The following is an 8,605-nucleotide window of genomic DNA, read 5'->3' as shown; positions in this document are numbered from 1 at the left end:
AAATTTCATTTTAATATCTTTATTTACGGCTTAGTTATGACATTTTATAGGTTTTCGGTTTCCGCCATTTTGTGGGCGTGGCAGTGGGCCGATTTTGTCCATCTTCGAACTTAACCTTCTTATGGAGCCAAGAAATACGTGTACCAAGTTTCATAATGATATCTCAATTTTTACTCAAGTTACAGCTTGCACGAACGGACGGACAGACGGACAGACATCCGGATTTCAACTCCACTCGTCACCCTGATCACTTTGGTATATATAACCCTATATCTGACTCTTTTAGTTTTAGGACTTACAAACAACCGTTATGTGAACAAAACTATAATACTTTCTTTARCAACTTTGTTGCGAGAGTATAAAAACCGAGAAATCGCGCGTCACAGTTTTCGCTTTCTGCCCAATCGCTCATATATCTGCTAGACGCTCGGTCACTATTTTTCTTCTAGCTTCGAAAATATTTAAAATTCTCATCTAAAACTTTGAGGACATATTCTTAGAATATTTTTAAAGAGATTTAAGCAAAAAAAAAAAATCAATTTTTGGAAGCTTCTATATCAGGCTCCCCTTTTAATGCAATTTTCACCGTATTTCTTATTTCTGCATTGTTTTGACTATCCTATTTTCTAAGTTGCTTCAAACTGGACACAGTGTGCTAAATTTTGAGTGAATTAAAGCCGTCCAATAAAACCATAATTGAGGAAAACTCGACTTTAATCCTTCAGGCCGCAATGAAAAAATTTCTAATTAGGCTGAGGCTGAGCATGGAGCTCATGTACGAAACATAATTTTTCAAAATAATTAATGTAAAATAAAAGAGAATTTGCTATACAATACAAAACAACAAACAAACAAACAAAAAAAAAAAAAAAAAAACAATAATAATAATAATAAGTAAATGTAATGCATTGATTGAAAAAAGTTATAATAGTTTATTTTTGTAGCACGGTTTGTGCGCCACCCTGTATATGTATTGGCAATCACGTGATAAACTATAAATTGTTCTTTATTTATGCGCTCGAAGTGACATACAAACTAAATTTTACGAGCTCATGTCAACGGAACATTCAATATGAGCTTGTTTCAGCATTCTAACAGCAAACTATGTGTGTRTGTGTATTTTCATTTTGCCGCGCAAAGTAAATCAATAAATGAGCCAGAGAATGGACGTGTTTACCTCGCCATTTTGATTGAATAAACAAAGGATATAATAAATTCGTTTTAGTGCCTTTTGTCCAGCGCACACAACAACACAAGTCCAGCGCAAAACTAATAAAAGCGAAAATTGCTCAAAATTTCCGTCGCCGCCGTGACCACAAACCAAACTATGGCTTATGGGCTACAGACCTGTCTACCTACCTACTATGGCTGCGCTAGCTGTCTGTCTGTCCGCTGCTGCGCTTAATGAGAATTTCGGACAATCGTAATTCAAGCGTAATTAATGTCCAACAAAAACCGAATAGACACGATAGTCATCACCGGATCCTTCGGTCTGCTTGTATTGATCCTAGTGTGTGTGGTTGTGTTTTCTAATGCCCTCAGCGTGCAGCCGCGTTGGCAATTAGGGCGCAAATTTAATGATGCGTATGTTGTTGTTATTGTTTTCGTTTTTTTTTTCAATTTCCTTTTTTGCTGCTTTGCGCAATGTAAATATCTCGATCTTAAGAAAAAGCATGCGCTAACCCCAAACCCCGGTTGGACGAAAAGCAATCAATCAATCACAATCACAAATCATACACTCAACTGGTGTATTGCAAAAATTGATGTGCGTCCGTTACATACACGGACGTCCAAGCAAAGAAATTTCGATAAGCTTTGTGTTGGAGTGGCGTGAGCGCTTTTGCAGCGTTTTCTTGCTTTTAGCGTTGTAAGAATGACCCCTGCCATGCTCTCAATTTCAACTGCAGACTTTCGTAATTGTTCGAAAGTGCGGCACCCCTTAATGGCAACCAGCAGCTATTACTCATATTCCATGTTTCCTACACTTGTTTCTACCTTCCACAGTCTGGCTGTCATTCAACTAACATACAAGGTCCTGGCTTAGCGCCAAAGTCGTGCTACGCGTCCAGCAGATATCCGTGAATGACAAGTGTACTTCTACGCCACCACCCCCCTCTCCACTTCCACATGCGCCATACGCAAGCGAGCACTTCAGCGATTGTCCGTTAGAAACGCAATCGTTTGATTTGTTGCCATTCATTGGCGCGCCGTACGCATGCGGCAGGACTTGTCCGACTCGAACGTGCATTGATTCGCTTGCAAAGCACAGCGACAACTCAAGTGAATGCTGCCCATTTCCTCACTCATTTCGCTCATTGATTGTTTGTTGCGTTCTTGTTGACTTGCTTGTAAGCCCGTCCATCAGTTCAATATGTGTCGCATTGCAGCACATAGAAACGCATAAACAACTTTAAATGCAACTTTGTGTAAAAAAATATTCGTTGCTGTGATACATCCCGTGCAAGCACGTAGTAATAGTCGCGCTCTTTTTTGTCTCGTCCAAATGCAATTTGCACGTACATTGCACTCCCGAGTCCATTTGGTGCAGCGTATTGTCCCCTATCTAGCACATATTTCTTTTCCCCAAGTTTTGGTTTACCTTTTGCTTTATAATTCTATTGCCGTTTTGATTGCAGCACGTGTTCTTTTATTGCTGCACTGTGCGCCTAACTCAATCGATTGCCGGGCAAAAAGTTTATTGCCTGCGAGCTTTGTGCTTTTAGTATGACAGTTTCTTTGTATCTTGTTAAGGATTGTTGATGAAAGAAAGGATTTCGTGTTGCCACTGATATTAATATTAAGTTGCCTTGGCATCGGTAGCACAACTGCCGACGTTTAATGACTTTTTTATTGAAAGTTTTATAATACATATTATATTTCCGTGTTAAATTACTTTGGGTTCATCATGGTACATTCGAAATGAAATTATTCGCAAGGAACCGGTTATTCCAATGGAAAAGAGAAAGAAGAACAGAAATAAACATGAACTTAAACTGCACGATCACTCGAACCGATTAGCTAATGCCTTGCTACAATGCTGTAATCAAATCCGCTTAAAAAATAGACCAGGCTTCTAAAGTGTAACGTATTATCAGCAAGTAAGGAAGGAGTGTTAAGATCGGATGTAACCGAACATTTTATACTCTCGCAACTTTCACGGCACACAGCCGGAAGTTTTTTCCTAAATTTCAATGGTATATATGATCGATATTTTCGGTAAGAAATTCGCTATAAGAGCTGGGGTTGATATATTCGGTATCTGGGAGCTTGACTAGTTTTGATACGAGCTAGACAATTTTTCGGCATAAGGCGGCAAACCTCAAAGAAACTAGTCGTGAAAAGTTTTTTCCTTATACACTGTTTGGCTCTTGATTTGTGTACTGAAAAGTCTAAGAATCAGAACTTAAAATTGTGGACTTAAAATTGTGTTTTATGGGAAGTCGGCATGGTTGTAGTCCTATTTCGCCCATTTTCACACTAATGCAGGGATGTCAGGATAATATTACCTGTCAAATTTGGTTGAAATCGGTCGAGTAGGTAGGTCCTGAGATATGGATTTTCACCATAATGTGAGCGGTGTCAGGCCCATCGTGTTATTTTGACCTTGGCTAATCTAAAGCCCGCTCGTAACATTTCGGCTATAAAGTTTAATACCTCTGGTGTGTTTAGTTTTTGATTTATAACATACTTAGTTTTTAACAGTACTGTTATATGGGTAGTAAGTGAGGTTATCATCCCGTTTCATCCACTTTTACAGTGTCGGTAGGGGTGCTTATTGGATTTGTCCCGAACGAATTTCGTTATTGTATCTTAAGTTGTTTGGGAAATATGTACATTAAAACTTCTAGAGAGCGAGCTACGCACATTTTTCTTTAATTTTTCTGACAAGTAATTTTCATAGGCTTGTTACACCATTAAGGTAGTTATGCATTGACCAAAATAAATGGTAGTCCGCTGGTGCAAGGTCAGGGCCATATGGTGGGTGCATCAAAACATTCCCAGCCAAGCTCTCCCAGTTGTTGCCGAGTTATCAAAGATGTGTATGGTCTAGCGTTGTCCTGATGGAAGACTAAGCCCTTTCTGTTCATCTGTTCTTTCCGTTTTCTCGATTGCTTGCTTCAATCTCATGAGTTATTGACAGTAAAATGTAAAATGAATCGTTCGAGCAGGCTGGAGCTGCTCATTGTGGATGATTCCTTTCCAATCCCTCAGCACTCAGCATAACCTTCTCAGGCGTCAATTCTGGCTTTGCGACCATTTGTTGAGCTTCACCATGCTTGGAACATGATCTTTTTCGCATTGTCGAAATACATATGTCTGTTTAAAATGGTTCCAAACCGTTTGATGATGAATGTTAAGTTCCTTAGCGCTGTCATGGCTGCTTATGTGACGGTTCTGGTTAATCTTTTTCATAATTTCGTCGACTTTTTTATCGATACGGAAGCGAACGAATCATTGTTGTGCTACACGAGCATCCTCTCTGTAAACTTCACACATTTTATTGGCGGCTTTCGTGGCATTCTTCCCATTTTTATACAAAAATTTGAAAATATTGCGAATTTTTTCATTACTTTCACTCATTTTTGAACAGCTGTAACTTTTGCCTAAAATCCCCCAATTTGTCTCATTTTAGTATTTCTAAACAAATGACGTGTGCGGAATCGTTGCGAATGTTGGAAACGCTTACAGTGATTCAGCTTTATAAAACATACATAAGGTGATAAAATAAGTAGAGATTAATAATTAAATAGTTTGCGTTTTATTTACAATTCCCAGGTTCCGGAGAGTGCTACTGAACATCAAAACTAGTTTAGTGTTCCATACCAGTCTTTCGTTTGACAATACTATCTATATGATATTTGTTATAATTTATTTACTAAGACAACCCTGAAATATGTGAAAAAAATTTGCAGATCGGACCACTGTAGCATATAGCTGGCATGAACAACAAAATAAAATTCTTATAAAGTTAAAAACTTCTTTAGGGGTATTCTTGGTTTGGAAAACGTTTTTTCTTGTTTTAGTTAAAAAATTTTGGGTTGTGGTAAGGTATGCGACGTTTCGGTGACTTCGACTTAAGTGTTCCGAGGCATATTACCCTTTTTTTTTCAAATAATTTTGAAGGGTATATCAAGAACTCTTTGCTTTACATTTTTACATACACAACTTTCAATAAAAAACAACAAAATTGTTTTTAAGTACCGAGTTTCGGTATTATCGATCTCATTATGTCTAGTTTTGAAGTTGTTCGGGACACCGTGTCTCTTGATTTTTTGCTTTTCTTTGGTTTGGTCAACAATTATCTTAGTTGCTGCAGCAGTTGACAATGGTTGCTGGGACGAGCATACACAACGAAATTGCGTTTTGTTATTGTTGCTTGCAACAATGGAAACCAAAACAAACGCAGGTCAACACGAACAAAAAGCCACAAAAATTGCTAACACTATTGTCGTGTATTTCCACCGCTCTAGTTGTGTTGTTGTTATATTTGTTGTAATTGCTGCTGTTATTGCAGTTTTTGTTTTCACCACTATTGTTGCTGTTATTGTTGTTTTTGTTTGCATCATTGTTGTTGTTGTTATTGCTTTCACCATTGTTGTTGCTGTTATTGTTGTTTTTGTTTGCATCATTTTTGTAGTTGTTTTCACCACTATTGTTGTTGTTTTTTGCTTGGCATGTATCATTATTGTAGTTGTTGTTATGCTGTCAATCGTTGTTGTTTCTGGCAACGTATGTTTGCTCCGTCGATTGCATATATGTATGTGTGTGCTCGAATGTCTACGGAATGTCGCATATGTCTTGCATGCTGTCAGCTCCTCCTGCACGCTTTAATTTACAGCCACACACACATACATCAACACACATGTAAACACATGTAAAAGCTTTCATTTCTTGTTGTTATTGTAAAAGTGCGGCCCTCACCACTTAAACGGCTACAGTCATAGACAGGTTTTATTGGCAATTGCAACAGCACACGCTCATGCAAGCAAACCGAGCGGTAGAATACGACGGCGTCGTCGGCTCTTTACCGCACAATCCTACCAATAAATATGCGCAAAGCAAACAACACGTCCTTGTAACATTACAGCGCACGTGGGCATGCGATTGTGTAGGTATATATATATATATATATATATATATGTATATGTATATATATATGTGTGTGTGTGGAGTTGTAGCAGTTTTCCTGCCGCTCTCCACCGTCAATTTGATTGCCTCGTTTGCACGTTGAGTCTTCGTCGGTAACGTTGGCTGCCTTTTGTCTGGCTGCGGCGCTGATCGGTACGAAGCAATTGATTGTTCATTGCTTGGCATTTCGGGGCCAACATTGTGTTAAGTTGCCAGCCATTTGGCAATTTTTGAAATTGAGTAGCAGTTGCTAACACTGCGGGTGGTGGTGGTGGAGAGGCGCGTAGCTAGCACTTTGATGTTCATATTTGGGTGCTTGTATGAATGTGTTTATATGACTGTGTTTGTACTATATATGTATATGTCTGTGTTTGTGTGTGCGCATTGGCGCCGCAAAATATGCTACAACTGCTGATGTTTATGCTGCAAGCAATTTTTCAATTTTTACTGTTTCCCCATTGACTTTTTGACTTTTGGTTCGAGCATAAGCATTCACACTGTTGCATAGCAAACGGACAGGCTTCAAAAGCCATCAATATCCTCGCCATCAATATCCTTGAGTATGAAGTTAGCACACAGCAATGCCGTTAGTTGTTACGCTTCGAGGCATTTCCAATATTTACAGCGCGCAATTATTGTCGAGTGCGCTTTGTTTGCTCGCCGCGTTGTAATTAATTTCATATCTTTGTATAATTGACAAGAAACTCATTAAAACTTAGCCAACTAGATTTCCGCATTGCTTTGGCTTCGCTACTTTGATTTATGCAAAGAATTTCATTAGCTCTCACTAACACCACTGCCGCTATTGTAAGCTGCGACTGTCATTAGCGCGCTGCGCCGCCGCGCCAAGGTCTAAAGGGCAGCGCGTAAAAAGTGCATCAAGGCACAAAGGCATAGAAGCGTCAACTCGCTGGCGCAACTTTTGTACTTTAACATAATTACCAACTTGTCATAACTTCATTTTGTACTACAGCAAAAGTAAAAAATGTGCATGAGAAATATTTATTCAAAGAAAAAAAACCGAACGCCATAAGCGAAATCCACACGGCTGACATAGTTGCTGCAGCCATGAAAAGGTTGCAACTTCCTGAAAGTAGTATAAATGGTGTAGCAAATGCACGAATGTAAAGTATAGTGAAAGTTAGGCAGCCTTCCCACCCGCCTTCCACCACACACCGCACGGCAGCCTTGCGCTGCTGGCGCGTTGCACATAATTACAATCTTGCTGTGGCACTTTTCGCTTGTTGCCGCTGACGCAAAGCCTTCGCTGCAATTTCAACGAAAGAAATCGAAAAATATATATACATATATACATATTTATATATATTATTATATTATATATATATACTAACGCTTCGCTGCCGTTGTAGGTAGCAGCGCACATCGCTTTTAATGTGCCACAAAATGTTGCAGTGGCAGTTGTGAATTTTAATTAATTTTAATTATGCGTTGCATGCATTTTTTGTGCCAACTCACCAACTTGCTAACCGCCAAACTTATGCTCGCCCATACATACACACACATAACTGTTAAGTGCACAACTACATTTGCATAAAAAGCCCGACATATTAAACGACATAAAATATTTATGCGCGTGTGTGTTGCATATGCCACAAGTGACAGGTGACGTGCGGCTTGCTTGCAGATTTATGTGTTTTAGTTCTCTCTCTTGCTTGCATCTCAAATTGTTGCGTAGCTTTTATTCTCTAATTGAATTGAAAGTGATATTATTTTATATTTAATCAGAAAGTAACTGTCAACATATTCTAGTCAAAGCAAGGTCCTTTTTAAATATTTGTGCGCTGAAGAAGGGTTTTTGAGTTTGCCATGAAGTTTTCGATAACGGCCGCCATTAACGGTTGCATTCATACCAGTATAATTTTTGAAGAAAAGTGGACTGATTATTCTACTGGCCCACCGGAAATAGCTGCTCTTGAATCTCTTTAGGTTGCTTTTCGTTTCCCATTGAGCCAGAAATGGAACTTTTCAAGAGCCCATAGAAAGAAGCAATGTCGCTTGGGAAGGTCGAGCGGCTTCAGTTCTTACACAAGCTGTATTTTGTATACTTTCAAGTAAGGATCTCGACTTAAAATTCGTCTAGTCATTTCATACGTCAGTCCGAGTTGCTGTGAACGTTGACTCTTCACGGTTTTTGTGTACACTCTCAGCTACTGCTGCTATATGCTGTGTGCTATGTGGTCTATTCGGTCGAATATTATCCAATAATGAATGCTATGTCTCAAGCAGCGTGATGGTACTGTGAATAGTACGCTCAGTAGGCCGATTATATTCATCATAAGTTGAGCGAAGCGCACGAAACACATTCTTTACAAAACTTGAATTAGTCGTAATAAAATTAAACGATTTATAAACGTTGTTTAGGCGTAACTCTTTTCTTGATGCCAAACAATACTAAACAAAAACAAGTAAGGAAGGGCTAAGTTTGGGTGTCACCGAACATTTTATACTCTCGCAT

At 38.9% G+C, this 8,605-nt stretch overlaps 1 protein-coding gene across 3 annotated transcripts in view; it reads left to right on the top strand.

Annotated features, from left to right (window-relative positions):
* Positions 1-8,605, top strand: part of LOC108977200 (bifunctional heparan sulfate N-deacetylase/N-sulfotransferase) — a 264,059-nt gene that overhangs the window by 35,688 nt on the left and 219,766 nt on the right. Inside the window, exon 1 of one of the 3 annotated variants that reach the window (XM_018946781.1) lies at positions 4,677-4,717. The exons of the other annotated variants lie outside the window; for them this stretch is intronic. The gene's annotated coding sequence lies outside the window, so the exon portion shown is untranslated. Of the gene's footprint in view, positions 1-4,676; positions 4,718-8,605 lie in introns of those variants that run through there. 3 annotated transcript variants of the gene reach the window in all.

This window comes from Bactrocera latifrons, unplaced genomic scaffold (genome assembly GCF_001853355.1).
Source record: "Bactrocera latifrons isolate USDA-ARS-PBARC rearing strain unplaced genomic scaffold, ASM185335v1 scaffold_85, whole genome shotgun sequence".
NCBI lineage: Eukaryota > Metazoa > Arthropoda > Insecta > Diptera > Tephritidae > Bactrocera > Bactrocera latifrons.
The sequence above is the reverse complement of the archived record's forward strand: the minus strand, read 5'-3'. Positions and strand labels throughout refer to the sequence as shown.